This window comes from Ambystoma mexicanum, chromosome 1p, assembly GCF_040938575.1.
Source record: "Ambystoma mexicanum isolate Mex_15411 chromosome 1p, UKY_AmexF1_1, whole genome shotgun sequence".
Lineage (NCBI taxonomy): Eukaryota > Metazoa > Chordata > Amphibia > Caudata > Ambystomatidae > Ambystoma > Ambystoma mexicanum.
Window position 1 is genome coordinate 876,117,713 of NC_090921.1, and position 20,984 is coordinate 876,138,696.

Sequence of the window (20,984 nt, forward strand, 5' to 3'; positions counted from 1 at the left end):
CCATATGCCTATCTGTTAATCAATCTATGCCTACACCAAACAATCCATCCACTACCCAACTTTTCAATGGATCAATCCTACATCTCCTATTAATGAATCTAGGAACTCATGATGCTTAACATCAATACATTTGAGAGTTGTAATTTTTTCGGAGGCTGATTGTTTTCATATAGTCCCTCTTTGACACTATTCACTTGAGCTTTCACGTGCAGCAATACCACCAAAAGATTAAGAAGGGTGCTCTACAAGACCCCTCACATTACATTATGTTGTTTTAGCTTTCACCTGAAAGTAAAGATACCGTTTGTCATTTGTTTTGGTGTTGCATCAAATACACTGGGAGTACTTTTTGGAAAATTAAATAACTCACAGGTAACATTAACAATATTTTAAGTAACAGTGTGCTGAGAAATATCCAACCTTCAAACAGAACTGCATATTTCTCAGCCCATTTCTGTGCCCTAATTATTCAAGAGCTGGTCTATGCAGAATTTAAAATCCATTGAATATTCTATGGGGTGGGCTCACAGTTATTGTTATTGGGAATGATATAGGAAAGTGCTTGCTTGCAGACAGAATCAATGTTGTGCATTCACTCTGCTTTTTTGTCTGTTAAATTACTCACCTTTGCCTACCACAATGTTTGCACTGCAACCTGACGGATTTTTGCAAATTTGACATCACCTACAAAAGGTTTCAAGACCTGTTCATACAGCCAGGCAATCCCTAGACGTTCAGCCTCATCACGAGTTTGGCAGTGTCTCTGAAATGTGGCGGTAACTCTACTACCGCTGAATTTAGGGTCCGCCAAATCACGGGTTTGGCAGCATTTACCCCCAGCTCTTAGGAATTTGACGATTTTTGGCGCAATTACCGTGCTGTAATACCGCCAACGGTAGTTGCACCAAAAATTCCCCATTGGGCCCAAAGGGGAATGGGGCATTACAGTTCTGCCAAACTCGTGATCCGACATTAATAGCACCGGCGGAGGTTGGCGGTAACGCTAATAGCAAAAAAGTGGTTGTTCCTAAAGAATCCTTTAGGAACTCCCGTCCCCTGCACACTTTCTAATGTCTGAAGATCAGACCAAACATTCAAGCAGGTAATCAATAGTTGATATTAACCATTTGGTATAATTGACAATTTGATATATGAAACTCTCTTTTTCAATATTTCGGTAAAACACAATATTTTATTATACAGATAAAGAAGCCCAACGCGTTTCGAGTCACAAACTCTTCTTCAGGGGCAATATCACAATTCATCGGATTTCTAGAAAGTAGAAAAGAAACATCTTAGTGTAATATTTCACACTGTAATTTCAACAATAACAAAGTAACTATTTTTAACAATTTTCAACAATTTTTAACAAATCACGTATTAATACATACTTAGATCAATCAGGGTCCTCTATAACATAGAGGTGAATCAGCTAGTGTAGCTATTATTAAAAATGTGGAGAAAAAGAGTTTCGCTCGGCTCAAAATAATCAGAATTCTATCGTATCAATCCGCACATGCAGTCAAGAGAGATTGCTGTCAAAAAATCTTTACTCAGTATGGTCGGAAGAAAAGCGGACACCACTTACCCCAACAAGTTGGTGTCTAGATAAGGAAACAATCCTAGAGGTGTATATATTCATGAAGTAAATGATTGATAGGACCCCGCGTCCAACGGTGATCAATATTAAGTCTGCAATACAAATAATACCTCTAATTAGGAAAAGAAGTATAGTCTCGGTGGAATGTAGTAAAAGAAAATAGATAAACACTTACATCGATAATGATGTCCTACACAACGGTACCCAGAAAAAATCCTAATTGCAAAAAGCTGAAAGTAAGAAGAAAAGGATAAGTGCTAGTTCGAATAACGAGTCAGTCAAGGGTACAGGGAAAGGTACCTAAGCTACTTACAGAATTCGCCAAAGATCAACGAACGTGGGAGCCGAGGAGTGATACATCTCACCAGAGTAGGATGCGTTGTTCCAATGGGTGCTATTTATTTATACTCAAAGAAGTGTAAAGAAGTGCATGCGCAGTAGATTGCGCATGCGCCTAAGGAAAAGGTCAAGAGCGTCATAAGGCTTGCGTCATATGCGAACATGCGCAATACCCTAAGGAAGGAAAGTAAACACAGCGTTGTGACGTATCAAGATGGCGTATGCGTGTGTGTTTGATGGAAAAATGTAGGGCGTAATGAGAATGATGTAATTTATCATGCACAAACGCTTAAAAAGTAAAAGTATTCACGTAAGGAAGGAGAGTAGCGTAAGGAAGTAAGCAAAGTGTGGAATACTCATAGTGCCGTCACCATAGTGACATGATCTGCGTCAGAACGTGATGGTGGCTGTAAAAAACTACAGAAAAAGAAGTAGCGTAAGACAGTGAAATACTCGTTACGTAAAAGAATAAGCAATGGAGATGATAAAATAAGTGAAGATCAGTGAAATTGTCAGTCATAAATGTCCAAAACTGAAGAGTCTTTAGAAAATACATGTACTGCCTGCCCACCTAGGGGCGTACAATCTTACACAGTCACATGAAAAATAGACCTATTACAAAAGAATGGAAATAAAGTTGCTTTTTTTATGATGAAAGGCAGTAAATTTGGATACGTGATATATAAAGTGTATAAACAAATTTATAAAAAAGGGCCCAGATAATAGTCTTCATTCATCCCCAAAGGGGAGAGGGAGTCGAGGCAATGAATCCAAAAAAGTTCTCTCTGGGCTAGTAACTTCTGTAAGTTACCTCCTCGAGGAAGTGGATGTATAGTTTCTAGTATTACAAAGCGCATTTGTGCTACTGTATGTTGATGGTCTCTGAAGTGTCTGTATAGTAGTGATTTAATGTTTTTTGTGCGAATATTAGACTTATGTTCTGTCCATCTCTCCTTTGCTTTCCTGGTGGATTTGCCAACATAGTATTTCCCGCATGGACAGCATAAGGCATAAATAACATTTTTAGAGTCACATGTAGCATATTGTTTCAGAGGTATCTTTTTGCCAGTATTGCCATGGCGGATGTGATCGCCTTTAATCACATTTGAACAGTGTTGGCAATTAAGGCATGGAAAAGTCCCATTTTTGATTTTACACAACACAGTTTGATTACCAGGTTTCTGTTTTTCAGCCTTAATCAATTTGTCACGAAAGTTTCTGCCCCTCTTGTATGGCAGCATTGGTGGTTCCGGAAAAAGGTTGTTCAGTTGTGGATCTGTTTTTATGATCTCCCAGTTTTTGTGGATGCTTCTCTTGATTTGAAAACTCTGACTGGAATATTTCAAAGAGTGAATTAAGTTAGTTTTCTTCATTTTTGCTTTTGGGTCCAGGAGGTCCTCTCTGCTCTGCAGTTCAGTTCTGAGTATGGCTTTATCGATCAGGTCTCCAGGGAAACATCTGTCTCTGAATCTTGTTTTCAATCATTTACTTCATGAATATATATACCTCTAGGATTGTTTCCTTATCTAGACACCCACTTGTTGGGGTAAGTGGTGTCCGCTTTTCTTCCGACCATACTGAGTAAAGATTTTTTGACAGCAATCTCTCTTGACTGCATGTGCGGATTGATACGATAGAATTCTGGTTATTTTGAGCCGAGCGAAGCTCTTTTTCTCCACATTTTTAATAATAGCTACACTAGCTGATTCACCTCTATGTTATAGAGGACCCTGATTGATCTAAGTATGTATTAATATGTGATTTGTTAAAAATTGTTAAAAATTGTTAAAAAATAGTTACTTTGTTATTGTTGAAATTACAGTGTGAAATATTACACTAAGATGTTTCTTTTCTACTTTCTAGAAATCTGATGAATTTTGATATTGCCCCTGAAGAAGAGTTTGTGACTCGAAACGCGTTGGGCTTCTTTATTTCTATAATAAAATATTGTGTTTTACCAAAATATTGAAAAAGAGAGTTTCATATATCAAATTGTCAATTATACCAAATGGTTAATATGAACTATTGATTACCTACTTGAATGTTTGGTCTGATCTTCAGACATTAGAAAGTGTGCGGGGGACGGGAGTTCCTAAAGGATTCTTTAAGAACAACCACTTTTTTGTTCTTACATATCCAACCTAGATGCCAAGGTTGAGCCTTTGCCCCCCGCACCTCAAAACTCCATATAAACATTATAGAATGTCTTCAACAATACCCTTGCAGGTATTTAATCAAAAGAACCTTTAATATAGGTGTGCCTTAGTGTTATCTGCTGTTCTTATTGTTTGTTTCTCCTCCCACGTTGTGGAGGAGTTGGCATCGGATACCCTAACACTGGCACCCTGCCTTTACTAAGTTATGTCTTTTTCAAAAATTAATGAACTCACGGACAAATCAGCTACAACTTTGGCGTTTTCTGATGAAGAGGCCATACGGATCCTAGGACTTATCAAAGACACCAGCACACAAGTAGATCAACTCCTGTCTAGATAATTGCAATTTACTTCTGTCTTTACTACTCTCCTTTTCCATCAGCAAACTGCAGATACCCCAAGCTGTAGCAGTAAGGCTTGTCATGGTTCAAAGAAAATGGTTACCATCTCAGAAGGTTGGAAATTACTTCACTGTTTTATTGTAAAACATACATTTTGTTCAATTTGTGTCTTCTGCCAAAAAGCCTTTGGGGATCTGCAGTAAAGTTGCTTCACACCAGCATTTATAATTACACCCTTCTGTACCTTAAGATAGACTATCCGTTATCCAAAAAACACACTGGCCTTCATTACGACCCAGGCGGTAAATTACCACCTGGGTCGTACCCTTACCACCATGGTGTAAACTATGTTTACACCATGGTGGATGGCGGATTTACCGCCCCATTCCAAGGTGAGTGGGGCGGTAAATCCCCATTTCCCATTTTACCCTTCCCCATACCCATTTTTGCCCCATAGGGCATAATGGGAATGGGGAAAGGCGCTAATTACGCCACCGTAAATTACGGTGGCGTAATTAACACCAAGGTCCCTTTGCGGCATGGGTTTTAACGCCTGCATAAAGCAGGCGTTAAAATCACCATCCCGCAAAGGGACCTTGGAATCAGGCGATAAGGGTCGGCGCCGTTTATGGCGCCGTAAACCCCTTAACGCCTGGGTCCTAATGAGGGCCACTGTGTCACTTGAAGTGACAGTCGGTTCTATGCCCGTGTACCCAGACACTGGAACTCCCTGCATGAGGAATATTATTTCTGAATATAAGCGCTTCCATTTCAAGACTCCTCTTTAGAGAGGTATGTTCCTTAGATAGATTGCCCTCTGGGCTGGGGTCAGATGGTCACCTTTCTGCAGTGGTGAGCAACACCAAGAAGCAATTTGTTGCATAGTGCATGCTAAATGGTATGCAGTGATTTTAAGGAATGGAAAATAACGAATTTAATTTTTAACTACCCAAAAACACCTAAATAAAATAACACATTTTTTAAAACTGTATATATGTAGTTGGAAATAATAGTTTTGGGGGTGGGGGAAAGTATGAATACAAAAAATGGGGGTGGGGGTTATGGGGAACGCCCTAAAAACAAAGAAAAACAATGTTTATTTATTTTTAGATATTTATGGTTTGCTAAAAAAGAATTTGTTGTTTTGTGATTCGTTAAAATTACATGGAACCATGCTAAATATATCACCCCACTTTTCTCACCCACCTATTAGAGGCCAGGAGGCGGATTGCTTCAGCATGAGAGTAATTAATCATCAGACAGAGATGGGCTACTGACTGGTGAATGGTGATCAGGAAGTCCATAATGAAGTAGAAAGCTCAGGGTTGAAGAGAGTGATGTTGAAAAAGCTATGGGTTTCATTGGCAAAGAGATCCAAATGAAGATGTAAGCTTGCCAATGGGTGTGATGTAGCTATAGAAGAGATCAATGGACAGACCCTGGAGGGACCCTGACTGGATAAAGGGGTTGCAGAGGAACCTCTATCTATCCAGGAGAAGGAAACGGAGTGACCATATCAGTAGGACACAATGCATGCAAAGGGCACCGCCTGTATGGCGAGGTGAGAGGGATTCAGGAGATGTGATGAGCTATGAGCAAGAGGGGATGTAGGAATATGTAATATTGTGGTGCTCCAATGGAACCTTCATTGTGTATATTTCATAAAATTCATTTTGGGCATTTACTTGGTGTGAAACTAGCTTTGAGAAATACCAGAGTGTTTTACAGCAATGGGTTACTTGGACAAAGCCAAGGAAGGCCTTCCGAATAGAGCCAGCATTGACAGAGAGCACCGGGGGGATAACATACCTCGAGTTGATCCAGACAGTCAGCCACAGAGTCAGGATGCAATTTGCACTTGGGGATCTAGGAGGGGATAGGGAGGGTGGTGGGTACAGGTACACTGACATTAAGTACAGAGTGAACAGATGGGGAAGGGTTGATATTGTAGGTTGAGGGAGGAGATATAATGAGAGAGATCCAGTCAGGTTCCATACATGTGACTAGTCTAGTTAAGGATGGCGAAAATGGATAGGCTATAGATAATGTATTCAAGCTGGATACAGCAATCTGTATTGTGTCATAGGTTTGAAGTCTCCCATTAGTAATGTAATTTCATAAGGCAGTAAGAGGACTAGGGGCCTCATTACGAGCAGGCCAGTCCGGATACAACGTTACCGGTAAGCTTGCCGGTACCATTGTATCCAGACTGACAAACTCCCAGTTGTGCGAGCGGGTGCCTTTCATTCCGACAGGTCTGACCTGGTGGAATGAAAGGCACCCGCGAGCACAGCATGCCTGTAGCACAGGCACCGTTATGAATGGTGCCGGTGCTACAGGCATCCCCATTCCCATTGAGCATACGGGGCTCAAATCGGAATGGGGATCACCCGATTCCGGCACCTGCGAAACGGCAATTACCGGAATACCCCAATAATTACCCAGTGGTGGGTGCTGAACTTTCTTGCAAGTTTGGAGGTAGCCTGCCGGTTTTACCCGCAAGGCGACCTACAACCTTGAAAGGAGGCCCTAGGTCATGGCAGGATAGGCTGCAGGTATCAGAGTTATACATGCAAATTAAGGTGAGATTATAGTGAGAAAAGTTGAGGCAGGCAGATAAACATCAAAGCAGTTATAGGAATATGGGAAGGAATCAGGTGGCGTTGGGTGAGGTGCCTTTGCTGATAAGGAAAGAGACTCTGATGCCATTCTAAGAAAGGGACAGGGAGCAGAAAGTGTGGTAGGGGCAGTCAAAGTGATCAGTTAGGAAGCAAGGATGTTTGCAGAGGGTATGGCCATTCCAGAGTTCTATGGTGACACTAAAATATAACCGATAGAGGTAGATAAGGTTAGAGAGAGAGAGAGAGAGAAATCAGTACATTTCATTGATCATGTGGGGGAGAGGGAAGATTAGAAATTCGTTTGCAATAATAGATGAGGTAACAGGCCTTGGGGTGCTTGGACCTCCTGGTAAAAGATCTTTATAGGGTGGTGAGAAGTAAGGTGAGTATAGACAGTGACATGGTGAGGGTGAATTCAGAAGGTTTGGGGAGGGATGTGGAGGTACATTTGTGGGTTACACAGGCACTTGGGGCAAAATTGGGCACTACCCACTAACAGTGGCAGTCATTATAATATGGCCAATAGTGATCATAAATAAATACAACTTGGATAATAGTGGTCAAAAGAAATACAACTTGGGTGGTAGCAATCAACCGTGTCTATAATAAGGCAAACATTAAATACAACTTAGCCAGTAGTTACAAAAGGAACATTAAATAGATGGTAGCAACTAGGAGTAATCCTAATCAGGCCAATAGAGACCAACAGAAAGTGCAAATGCGACAATAGCGACCAAAAGAAATTTAAAATAAATTGGTAGCAACCAACAATAGTCATCATAAGGCACTTAGCAATCAATAGAAATTGAATTAAAGCAGCTGGTTATGACCAGTAGTACTAATAATAAGTCCAGTTCAACTAGTAATAAAAACAGCTCAGCCACTAACGACCAACAATATGTTACGGCCTGTAGGAGTTAACAATAAAATCAACGTGGGCACCAGCAACCATCTATTAGATATCTGAGTCAACTTTACAGTGAGTGGGTTTGGTCAAAGATGACGATAAACCATGATGGAAAACTGGAAATTACATTACCATGGCATTGCTCCAAGCATCTTGAGTTGGAAGGAGGAAGGGGAGACAGGCAAGTTGGCTAACACGCTTTCCCCTTTTACAATCACTTGCTCCTTGTTCCCAATGGGCTGAATGCCCTATATTTTTAATAAATAGATGCACAAGTCACATGGGACACAGACGGCTAATACCAGCCCCCAAATCATTTGTGCCAAAGAAAATCAGTGAAGAAGTGACCGGGGACCTGCTAGGTGTATATGTCAACTCACTCAGTTGGTCTGAAGTGGTTTGAAAAATATGTAAAGCGTTCTAGATATATTTATGTCCTGGACACGTGGGACAGTGAGGGCCAATCCTGGCTTTCAAATCAGGGACACAAATGATGCTGGTGGGAGATGGGTCCAAGGGCTGGTATTGATATACATAGCGTCTTATCAATATGCTGCACATTTGTTTGGGTCTTCTTAACCTACTGACCAGATACACAAATATCAAACTGAAGTCAAGTAAATAGTCAAGGCTGAATCTTTTAAAAAATCTAGAAAATGTAGGCTAGTAAGTCATCAGGTTTGGAATCACAGCAAGACTATGTTTTTCTTAGTGTTCTTTTAGTGTCTACAACATATTTTTCTGATGACACTCACACATGTGTCTTCTTCCCAAACTGTATACCTACAAGAGCAGATTTCTGCCTGCCTCACTGTCATCCACCACAGGGTGGCAAAAAACGCCTGAAGCTAAATGCGGCTAAACTGTTGATCTTGTACTTGATCACGCTGTTCATTCACAGCAATCACTGCCCCATTTCTTAGAGAGCTTGAATCATCCTTGCACACCTGCAGCCAGATACTTAATAGTTAAACAACAGCATTCGTCTGTCCAAATGTATCTCCTCAACCACAAATGTCACTTAGTCACACATTGTAGTTCTGAATAATGTGTCGCCATTTCACATTCCTCACTGCAGTAAATCTGATCACCACCGTAACCCAGAAAAAACATCTATGACTGCAGCATTCCCATACGATGACATCATTGCTACTCCTTTGACCCCTTTGAACAAGCCCTGAACTCCCCCACCTTTACGCTGTAAAACCTCCAACTTTGTACAATGTACCTACTCCAGTGTAGACATCAATCAGTTTAATGTTTGGCATGCTTATCCCTTAACACACTTTTTCTACACTGTAAGTTCCCCTTTTCCCTGTCACCATCCCTAAACCCTCGTGCGCTTTTTCCAGATTCAAGTGATCTACCTCTCTCACCAACAACACTCCCTTGATCTTCTTTGCTAGTTACTTTCAAAATAGTACTAAAGAATAGGCTTCTGATTATGAAAATACTTGCTGGGGACACACTGATTTTCTGCTGACCAGTCTAAAATCATATTGAGGAGGTTTACCTGGTGCAAATGGAATACCATGAACAATTCTGTGACTTTTCTGCTCTTCGTTCATTAAAAGATTTCCTCCCATCCCCTCTTGCCCCACCTCAATCAATGTGTTTAATTTCTATATTACTCCTATGAACTTCTGTGTTTGATTACCCGTATTCAGCATGTTCAATAGAGATGCCCATTGCCCACGTAAAAATAAGTAGAAAATAAATGCAAACTACTAAAGCAATGTAATATATATGTAGTCGGCAATTATCTAGAAAGTGTGAAACAAAACTCCATCCAGATTCATTTCTATGTTTTCATGTAACATTTCAGGAGCAGTGTGTGTAGTATCAATTATTGCTCTAAAATCAACGTACTTCTTCAATTGCATTAAAACACAAGTATGGTGTATGCTTCTCAACTTTATGACAATGCATTTAGCAGTTTGTTTAAAAACTTGCATTGAAAGGATTCTCAAACAGTACAATGGACACTCAATTACTCACTCATACACAAATACAGACTTGTTCAATTAGTCATTTGTTGTCACCACATACACTCGCACACACTCTTAAATACTAACAGCAGAATTATTTCACTCATGCTAGCTCAACCAGTCCCTCATTCTCACATGCAGACCAACTCACGTGCACATGTTTGACCCCAGTAATGCATTGCTCCGGCTCATACATGGATATACTTTCACGAGATCCGTTTTTAATCTGCAGCCGGATTTCCTTGAGACTGTATGATGGGCTTTGCTTTCGAACTGGGAGATGTTACATTGGTTTGGTATCTGCACTATTTTATGAAGTGTGTGAATTAACGAATTGATGTGCAGGGAATGTGGATAAATATGTGGGGCCAGATTCACACAAAAAAGAGAGGAAATGGAGAAAAGTATCTGCACCAACCCTCATAGTGTGCCTCCCAGTCGTAGTGCTTATAAAGCAATACATCTGCAAAACCCAACCACACAAAGGGGTAACTGTAGGCTAGACACGCCCAGAACACTTCCCCAGGCCAACTAGAAGCTGTGCTGTGTGACCGTCTAACAATGCAGTGAGTGGGCTCTGCAAACGATTACAACATTTTTCACTGTGGTGTGCAGTGAATGAGTGATGTAAAAGCACATAACATCTTCCACAGATGAACGCTCCAGTACAGTATGTTAGAGAGAAGGCCTGCTAAGTGGGTGGCCAACCAAACAACAACGCCATGGCCAATAAGCAAAATGATATTGCAAACAGCACCCTCAACAGCAGATAGCACAGACACCCCGCATGGCACATAAGAAACTACACGGAGCAAGTGCACACTCAGCATCCAGCTGCTGTCTGGTGTAGGCACCTGCCATCATCCCTTGGAGCTTACAATGTACAAAACCACATAAGCACAGTACAACACACAACGGCCATGCCATTACTTCCACAACCATCCACATGTGCAACAAGATTGCAACAGTCAACTGCCATCATGTTCACCAAAGAGAGCTCACCTAGGTGGTCATGGTCACCACCTATCAAGATGGCAAGACATACAAATGTGCCACATGCATCATGCTCACACATGTCCTCAGTGAACACATCCACACAACACCCAGCAGCACACCTGTTCCCAGTGCGCAGGAAGGTCCACATAAGCTCCCTGGAAAATAACCAAAACAGCTAGGACAAAGGACCAGCATATGCACAAGGCAAGAAGAAGACTAACACACAATGCCACAGACCGAGATCAGCACAGAAACCCTTGAAAAGCAGGCATGCAATATAATCCCAAATGACGGGGATTACCCAACATTTGTCTTGCACTACACACAATGACAAGACCCAAACACAGAAGGAGGCTTCACCAATAGAGCATTGTCGCCAGCAGAGAATGACATTGGAAGAAAATGACCCTTGAACACAAAACAGATGAAAACCTTGTCCATACATAAGCCATGCCATTGTAGTTGTGACCCACCCACATCAAACATCCACACACCAATCCCATCATGTGCCATAAGTAACATATGCACCACAACAGCATGATGTACCATAGTCAGACTGCAGTTAAACAGTGGCCCAGGACCATCCTGAGTGAAAGGATACCAAAATAAAGGAACCAGTAAATGTGAGTCTGCCACAACTGCTGAAGTCATTCCATCACACCTAGCCATATGGACCATACAGATGCAGCAGATCCATGCTAGCCACACCATTGCCAAACAAGCTCCTGTCACCACATTTTGGGGCCAGCCAGGATGCATACCACTGACCACACCATGTCACCTGCATCCAGATGTGGTGCTACCAGAATGAAAGCACCGAGGAGATTACATGCCCAGTAAACCAGCATTACATGATCCAACACACACAAGAAGCATCCCATGTTGCATGGTAAATACCGACCTGCAGGGCTGCATCCATAACACAATGGCCATATACTCAAGGCCAAAACTCATGCATACACTTGACTATCCAAAAGATGATGACAAAATGTAGCATGCTGATCAGATCACACAGGAATACCCTACACACAGAAAAGGCTTAACAATGTCACAGATCATCAGCTTTTGTCTCCAGGACGTGCTTGCAACAACTCAGAACAGTGGACCAAGTCCATGCCTTGCCAAAACATATCACACAGATTAGTAATCCCTAACCTAAATCATGGAGTAACACATGAGAAGGCACCCCCAAAACCATGCATTTGAGCCACATAATTATCAGATAGAAAAGGCTCCTCTACATGGAAGGCTTCCCCCACACAATGATATTTGGCAACATCGTATGTTCCTTTCCATGTGAGCCATGTGTACTGTAAACCCAACAACCAGCAAAAAATGCCCACCATTTAAACATACGCCATACAAATTAAGAGTGACAAAGGAAGAACAGTTCCGCATAAACACAAGAATTCAGGTGTATACAGACATGTGTCGTGATGCATACACTATATGAGCCACAAGCTGGTACATGTGGCTGATAAAGAGTAAACAACAACTGGAATTAGTCCTAACCCCAAAACACCATGCTCCTCTCATGTAAAAATGGAATCCACACAAAGTCAATGAGGTTGATGATCATCTTTGAAATGTGGCAGAGTTAAATTCACAAGGTGCACCACAACAGGGGAAAAGATAATTTGGCATGTAAACATGCTGGCAGCGCCACAAAGAGACTAATCATGAAAGATGCACAGTGCAGTGTGGCTATAGCAAGGATACCTCTTGATGAAATGGATACACACCAATGTTGCTGGATTAATGGGAAGCATCTCATCTGGGATATATGGTCAGCATAACCCCGCCCTTTTCCTCTTCTCAATAGAATCACAGGCCTTTAGATATGCTACACCCTCATGTGAGGATAAGCCTTTTATACATTGGTGTGCCCTTTGATTTCCTTTTCTTAGGACAGCTTACTTTGGAGTGGCTGTCTCTCTAGGGAGGGTGTTACCTGTCCTCACAAAGAACACCGAGAGGCAATCCATAAAGCCACAGCCCTGTCAACAGTGGTAAGGACAACCTCTAGGAAGAATACACATCATTGTTTCACAGCTGAGTTGGGCTTGCATGGCTGACATATGTGTGATATCAAATTGCTCTGACTGTATTCATTATGGGAAATACCATCCACCACAGCATAACTTAGGTATCGCTTGTATTTAAAGATATATCTGACACCAGAACAGTAAACTCATACTTACAGGGCCTGAACCACTGGGTTTCCTTACTCAACGAGTTGATACTGCAGTGGTGTCACTAACTGGCAGTCAAGGGAATGGACCTCGATACTAAGTCCTGCATCAATGGCCACCCTTGCCTACTTCTGACCCCACACATCATCTCAGTGCTTCTTGATGTTCTCGTCACTATGAATGGCCACCCCCTCCACATTGACAGCAGTCATGATTCACTCCAAAATCCTCTGGCATGCCTGGGCCCAAAGCTGCATCTCAGTGCTGAAGAGGGACATTAAACTACTCAGGACCTGGTCACCCAGGATGCCAGCTTCAGATGCAGATCGGCTGATAGCCCTCCAGCTCACCACCTGGTATGACTCTTTCCCCATGTCTTATGATGGGACATCCATTGTGGATGGGAGTCTGGTAGGCTGACAGTGGGTCCTGAGTTTTGCTGGACAGAGGAGCAGTGTCCAACAGATGGAGGGATTTGTGTCCAGATGTGAAACATCAGATGATATAGGGGAGTTGATGGTACAGGTGGAGGCCAGGGAGTGTTCTTGCAGGGGATGACTGGCTGTGTGCTGAATGAGTCACTGTGGGACACTGCCAGTGGTGCAGCACCCATGACAGATGACCAGACAGCAATTGTTGTTGGGCTGAAAGCATAGGCAGGCAGGACTGTGAGGAATGGCAGGAGGATTGCATGCAATTAGGTCGCAGGAGCATGCATACAGCAATGCAACAGATGCGACAAAAGACCCTTGGTGCGTAAGTTCAACTCGCACAGTATGCGCTAAATGGGTCATCATGGTGTCACATGCATCACACACTCACCATCAGCATATGGGCACCCCAATCAGAGGTCACATTTGCTATATAGATCCGGGTTGGAAACCACTCAGTATGGCATTAGTGAAAAAGGACAGCCTCAGAAGCATAAAAGCCTGTCTACGAAGAAGAGTTTCACAGATGAGGAGCTTGTGGGCCAGACAGACTTTGTTGATGAACATCATGTCAACCTTTTTACCTGAGCTGGCAGTACACTTTCAGTGCCAGGACATGCTTACCTTTTCAAGCAGGTGACAGATCAGATCAATGGATGGGGAGTGGAACATTGAACCTTCAAGAAGGTGGAGAAGTGCAGGACAGATCAGTCAGTGAACCAATGAGAAGTTGGAGAGGAATGAGAGGTCTACTCAGTACACCAGACACCGGTGGAGGCACCCCACTTAGAGGACCTGTGTCAAGGCGAAATCCGTCCCAACGCGGAAGTAGCAAGAACTCCTACCTCCCCTTGACGGTCTTGGCGCCTGGATTAGTTAAAACACAGGTCACCGCGACCCCCACGGGGAAAGAGGGTTAGGGTCCACGGATTGGATAGGTTTCGGGGTGGTAGGATGACCGGATTGAGGATTAGGGAGATGTAATGGATAGGGAAGGAGTTTTAGGGTCAAGTTGTTCCCAAACTCCGACCTTCTGAGTCTGGACTACTGCCTCTTGGTAGTTGTCTTTGTACTTCCAAGGCCATTCAGTCATGCATTCTTACCACATGCATGCTTTACCCTCAGACTGGAACCCAGCACTTGTTCACCACATTCACAAGTTTGCCCAATCTTGGCCTTCTTCCCTAGAAACACAATATTCTATCGGGCTTCTAAATGCCTGTCATGTTCCCCTCTTGTTGGGTATTTCACAAGCAGAACATGTATTCAAATACAATGCTTTTGGTCACATAATGTACTTAGCTCTAGTGTTCTGAGGTTTCCTGTGCGCTTCTTCCGCCCGCCGGCTCCGCAGACTGTGCGTTGCACAACGATCGAGTCGTTGTCGATAGCAGCTCACCCCCTGACAAAAAGGGAGAAAATTAGCCTTTCCCTTCAGTGCCTTATGCCTTTCACAAATGTGCGCTACTATGAGTATGGCATAAACGGCCCGCAACTGGCGAGCTTATTACTACGTTTGCACCCGCAACAGGCGAATGCATGTCACATGCAAAGTTTAGTAGGTTGGTTAGTTCGCGAGCTTCCGCGTATCTCCCCTGTAAGTTTCTCCAAAGTCACGGGTAAGCGGACTCCCTTTCCAATGCACACTTCACTCTGGGTAAGTTTAAATGGCAGGCAATGTACTTATCTTTGACATCGCGGGGCCTGAAGATGAGTCCAGTGGCGAGGGCGGCCCCGCAAGAGGTTTCACCGGAGATCCGTAAGATGCGTCCTCTCGGCAGCAGAGTCGAGCACGGACGAGCTTTTGAGGATTGCGCATGCGCGGCAGCATCTTCGCGCATGCGCGTTGTGTCGGGCGTGGTCCTAGGCGTTTCCTGGAGTGCCGGAGCTGTAGTTGTAGGCCCGGGGCTGCTGGGAAACGTAGTGTTTCTGGTTTTCTATGTCCTGCACACCTTGTACCCCTGCACCAAGCACATCTGCAATGGGGACAAAGGTGGCAGCGACTTAGGAATGTTCCACCCACCATCCCAGTAACCACCCTACCTCCATTCCTACCATGTGGGCGTAATGCAGCCCGTGAGTTCCTGACAGTACATCCCCTCCCCGCAGAAGGGCCAGGTTTCGTGGGATGATTGTGATGAAACAAACGTACTAATCTTGGGGCATGCACATTAATGGCGGGTTCCCAGGATCTATCTTCAGGGCCAAATCCCACCCATTCAATCAAGTAATGCAATCTACCTCGTCTCACTCGTGAGTTTAGTATGGCCTTAACTTCGTACTCTGGGTACCCTTCTATGAAGACCGGTGGTGGTCTTTCCATGCGCATATGGGGCTTCGCTGGTTTTAGGAGCGATACATGAAATACAGGGTGAACCCTCATGTGATCTGGAAGGCAAAGTCGCATCGCTACTGGGTTAACTACTTGTGTAATGCGAAATGGGCCTATGAAGCGGGGCTTCAATTTTCGGGAACCTGAGAGGTGCAAATGTCGTGTTGAGAGCCAAACTTTATCGCCCACTTTATATTCGGGATTAGCACGGCGCTTTCTGTCAGCATACTTCTTAGTTGTGTTCTTGGCTGTGATCAGGTTTAGTCGGGCCTTTTTCCAGACCTGCTTTAACTGGGCCGCTTTAGTTTGTACAGAAGGCAAAACATCTGGAATTCGTTCTCCGCTTGGCTGTATCAATGGGTTGTATCCGTAAGTCATGAAAAAAGGAGAATATCCTGTAGAAGCATGTTGAGAATTGTTATAGGCTAGTTCTGCTAACCACAAGAGTTCCACCCAGCCCCCTTCAGAGCCTTGTGTGAAACAGCGAAGATATTGTTCTAGCGTCTGATTCAGTCGCTCAGTCTGTCCGTCGGTCTCGGGGTGGTAACTACTAGACATCTGCAACTGTGTTCCTATTTTCTTACTGAAATGCCTCCAAAACCGTGATGTAAACTGCGTTCCCCGGTCCGAGACTATGTGTTGTGGTATTCCATGTAGGCGAACAATATGCTGTAGGAAAAGATTTGCAAATTCCTCCGCCGTCGGCTGGCCGCTACTGGGTATGAAGTGAGCAAGCTTAGTAAATGAATCTATCACTACTAATATCGTGGTTTGACCTTGATCCGGGGGCAATTCCACTATGAAGTCCAATGATATGGTATTCCACGGCTGTGAGGGAGTGGGCAGAGGTCTCAATAGTCCTGCTGGTTTCTTATGATCTGTCTTGTTCCGAGCACATATTTCACAATTTTCCACATGCTCTCGCACGTCTTTGCGCAAGTTGGGCCACCAATAGTGTCGCTGAAGTAGTTCTTGTGTTTTGTGCACCCCCGGATGGCCAGCCAGTGGAGAATCATGGCACCATTTGAGGGCTTGAGCCTGTAGGTTCTTAGTCGGTAAATACACTTCTTTGTCTTGGAATGGTATGCCTTCTTGTAACGAGCGTCTTAACTGTGGGTCTCCCCCGTACCTTTCTGGGGTGGCTAAGGGCATGGGCGGCTCCGTGGTCACTTGAACCTGTACTGGAGTGGGAGGAGGCCCATCTGGCAGGGGTCTACCTTGTGCCGTGATTTCCTGTACACGGTGAGCCAACGTAGCATAATCCTGCCTAGTCGCTTCTAAAGCATCTTTCAGTTCATGTAGGACGCGAGCTATGTCCTCCATGGTGCCGGAGTTCGTGCTACTTGGGCGCGTGAAAATACGTGGGTCCGTGCTTCTGTCAAGGCGAAGTCCGTCCCAACGCGGAAGTAGCAAGAACTCCTACCTCCCCTTGACGGTCTTGGCGCCTGGATTAGTTAAAACACAGGTCACCGCGACCCCCACGGGGAAAGAGGGTTAGGGTCCACGGATTGGATAGGTTTCGGGGTGGTAGGATGACCGGATTGAGGATTAGGGAGATGTAATGGATAGGGAAGGGGTTTTAGGGTCAAGTTGTTCCCAAACTCCGACCTTCTGAGTCTGGACTACTGCCTCTTGGTAGTTGTCTTTGTACTTCCAAGGCCATTCAGTCATGCATTCTTACCACATGCATGCTTTACCCTCAGACTGGAACCCAGCACTTGTTCACCACATTCACAAGTTTGCCCAATCTTGGCCTTCTTCCCTAGAAACACAATATTCTATCGGGCTTCTAAATGCCTGTCATGTTCCCCTCTTGTTGGGTATTTCACAAGCAGAACATGTATTCAAATACAATGCTTTTGGTCACATAATGTACTTAGCTCTAGTGTTCTGAGGTTTCCTGTGCGCTTCTTCCGCCCGCCGGCTCCGCAGACTGTGCGTTGCACAACGATCGAGTCGTTGTCGATAGCAGCTCACCCCCTGACAAAAAGGGAGAAAATTAGCCTTTCCCTTCAGTGCCTTATGCCTTTCACAAATGTGCGCTACTATGAGTATGGCATAAACGGCCCGCAACTGGCGAGCTTATTACTACGTTTGCACCCGCAACAGGCGAATGCATGTCACATGCAAAGTTTAGTAGGTTGGTTAGTTCGCGAGCTTCCGCGTATCTCCCCTGTAAGTTTCTCCAAAGTCACGGGTAAGCGGACTCCCTTTCCAATGCACACTTCACTCTGGGTAAGTTTAAATGGCAGGCAATGTACTTATCTTTGACATCGCGGGGCCTGAAGATGAGTCCAGTGGCGAGGGCGGCCCCGCAAGAGGTTTCACCGGAGATCCGTAAGATGCGTCCTCTCGGCAGCAGAGTCGAGCACGGACGAGCTTTTGAGGATTGCGCATGCGCGGCAGCATCTTCGCGCATGCGCGTTGTGTCGGGCGTGGTCCTAGGCGTTTCCTGGAGTGCCGGAGCTGTAGTTTTAGGCCCGGGGCTGCTGGGAAACGTAGTGTTTCTGGTTTTCTATGTCCTGCACACCTTGTACCCCTGCACCAAGCACATCTGCAATGGGGACAAAGGTGGCAGCGACTTAGGAATGTTCCACCCACCATCCCAGTAACCACCCTACCTCCATTCCTACCATGTGGGCGTAATGCAGCCCGTGAGTTCCTGACAACCTGACACTAGTGGATATGTAGGCTAGTGGCATGCTATCCACTGAGCAGGTAGTTGGTGTGGGAGGGACCAACACCTTGGTGACTCTTTCTGGCGAGTTACATGATAGCATTTCTCTGGGAACAACTTTTTTATGCCTTTCCAACTGTTTATCCTGCTCCGTTCTATGTGTGGAAGATATGCATCATGGGTAATGGTGCCCATTTATTTCAGGTCATGGACACTACCTTCAGGTGTGGAGAGATGAGGTGTGCCGAGTTGACGTCATCAGGTCACATATGTATGTTGCTTAAGCAGTGGAGCATATTTGTCTGGGCCGTTTCTCCTGTATGGATATGGTCCTTGTCCATCACTTAAGGAAACTCATGAGTGTTTCAATTACGGGACATGCAGTCATGAGTCAACGAAGGTTGATGTCAGTGCTTCACAAGGAAGTTAGGGGTCAGGCATGCCATAAGTGTGTGATTGTTGCATGGACCCATATGTGCTAATGCTGTATTATGGCACATTCATAGGCCACTGCATATAAGTGTAGTGAATGTGGCAGGTATAGCTCCATTGCATGGTGATTGCATGTCATGCATAGTTGTACATTTGTTTGAGCCTATGGGGATTGTGGCGACAAGGAATGAAGAGACTGACAAAGTGGTGCAATAATGGTTGCTATAGATTTTTATAAATGAAAATCAAACCTATCTATCCATAACTCTAAGGGGATTTGCCTATCTGAACTAAAGAAACGTGAGTTGTCGTCAGGAAGTGTGTGTGAGTCATAACAAAAAGGCACTGTGCCAATCACAAAGGCTGCTGCTAGATCCCTTTCACTACAACAAAATATCATATAGTCGAACTAATGTTCTTAAACCAGGGGAATAACTCACTTCTCCTGAATGTGAAGCATCCAAACGCCTCTCAGGTTGTTCAAAACAAATGTTGCACAAACGTTCTGGGTTCTCCATAACCCAACAGAAATAAACAGTCACATAAAGTTCTTGTGGGGCTAGGAGAATGACTCCATTCTCCTAGCTGGTCCCTGATGTATTTCACAGTTCATAATAAGGCTTCTAACTCCCTTTCACAGTCTCTAGGTTGTGTACAGTTTTTGATCTGTCCCACTGGGACGATGAGGCTGTTCCTGGAGTTCCTCTCAACTCCGCAGTACCACACTCCTGTGGGACTGGGCAGGGAACTGTATCACAAAAGTGGTTTACTGTCTTCTCTTGTTCTTTATTGCTTATATACTCAAAAGGTTCTTGATTTTTCTTCGTATTTTGAAGAAGGCAAGGTTAAGGCATGAGCTGACAAAGATGAGACTCTTGGCAGGACCTGGTGTTAACCAATCATCAATGTGTAACAGACTGACAATAGAACATGATTGAGGGTTGTCTCCATGGTCCCGCCTTAAACAATTCTGGGGGGGTGTACAGTAATTCTGTCCTTCGTCAGGAGCTTCCCCAGCTATTCGATGTTCAGATAGATAAGGAGAGCATAAACTATCCCCAGGTCTCCAACTCGTTTAGGCCCATCTGTTGTATTTTCCAGGGTTGCTAAAAGAACCCCCTTTTGCAGCATTTCAGGGAGTTGGGGTCTCGGGTCCATGGACAACATGTCTTCTCAATCACTGAGGTATGTGCTTATCAGTTCATACTATTCACTGTTCTCCCTTATTGCCTTAAGTTTAATGGAACGTTTAAAGAGTTTCTTTAACAGATTGTCCGCTCCCTCCCAGACCTTTGTTAACTCCTGTTACCTGCATTGGAGTTGGGATGCTATTCCGGGTCGGTAGGATCACAGAACAATATCAATCACCTTCTCCCAATCACATTGGGGTTCGCTTCTTGGGCCCTGTAAAGCTGGCTGTCGGGAAGAGGACCAGAGACTCAACCTTCCTTCCCTGTATAGAACATCCAGCCACCACATCTCTGGATACTGTTCAGGTCTGGGTCTGAGTAGGTAGCTGTTTGAACGGATAAGGTTAGCGTTTTCGATGCAGTTGTTGGACCTGCCGGCCCACCCACTACAGGTCACGCCACTGCAACTCAATCTCCAGCCTTCTGTATGGCTGACTCTCGGGTCAGTGGTATGACACTTTCCCCATGTCTTATGACCAATTTACTTCTCGTCAACCGGGATGTAATGCCACTCCTTCTCTTGTTCGGCTCAGGCCACCAGCTTTCAGTTCTATAGTGTTGAGTATTCTGCCTTCGTGCAGTACGCCTATAGCCTTCTTTGTTTCTGCTTTCTCCATGGCCAACACCCCATCAGCCTGCAATACGTTCTTCTCAGGCCTGCCTTCAGGTGTTCTCTATGGTTTTCGATTTCTCTCTCCACCTCGACTGCTCTATCCAGTTCTCTCTCTAGTCCTCTCTCTAATATCCTTCCCAGTACCCTTCAGATTTTATTTGTTTCTGAG

At 44.3% G+C, this 20,984-nt stretch overlaps 1 protein-coding gene across 3 annotated transcripts in view; it reads left to right on the forward strand.

The window, feature by feature from the left end:
• Positions 1 to 20,984, forward strand: part of ADAMTS18 (ADAM metallopeptidase with thrombospondin type 1 motif 18) — a 524,586-nt gene that overhangs the window by 255,753 nt on the left and 247,849 nt on the right. The gene's annotated exons all lie outside the window — the stretch shown is intronic.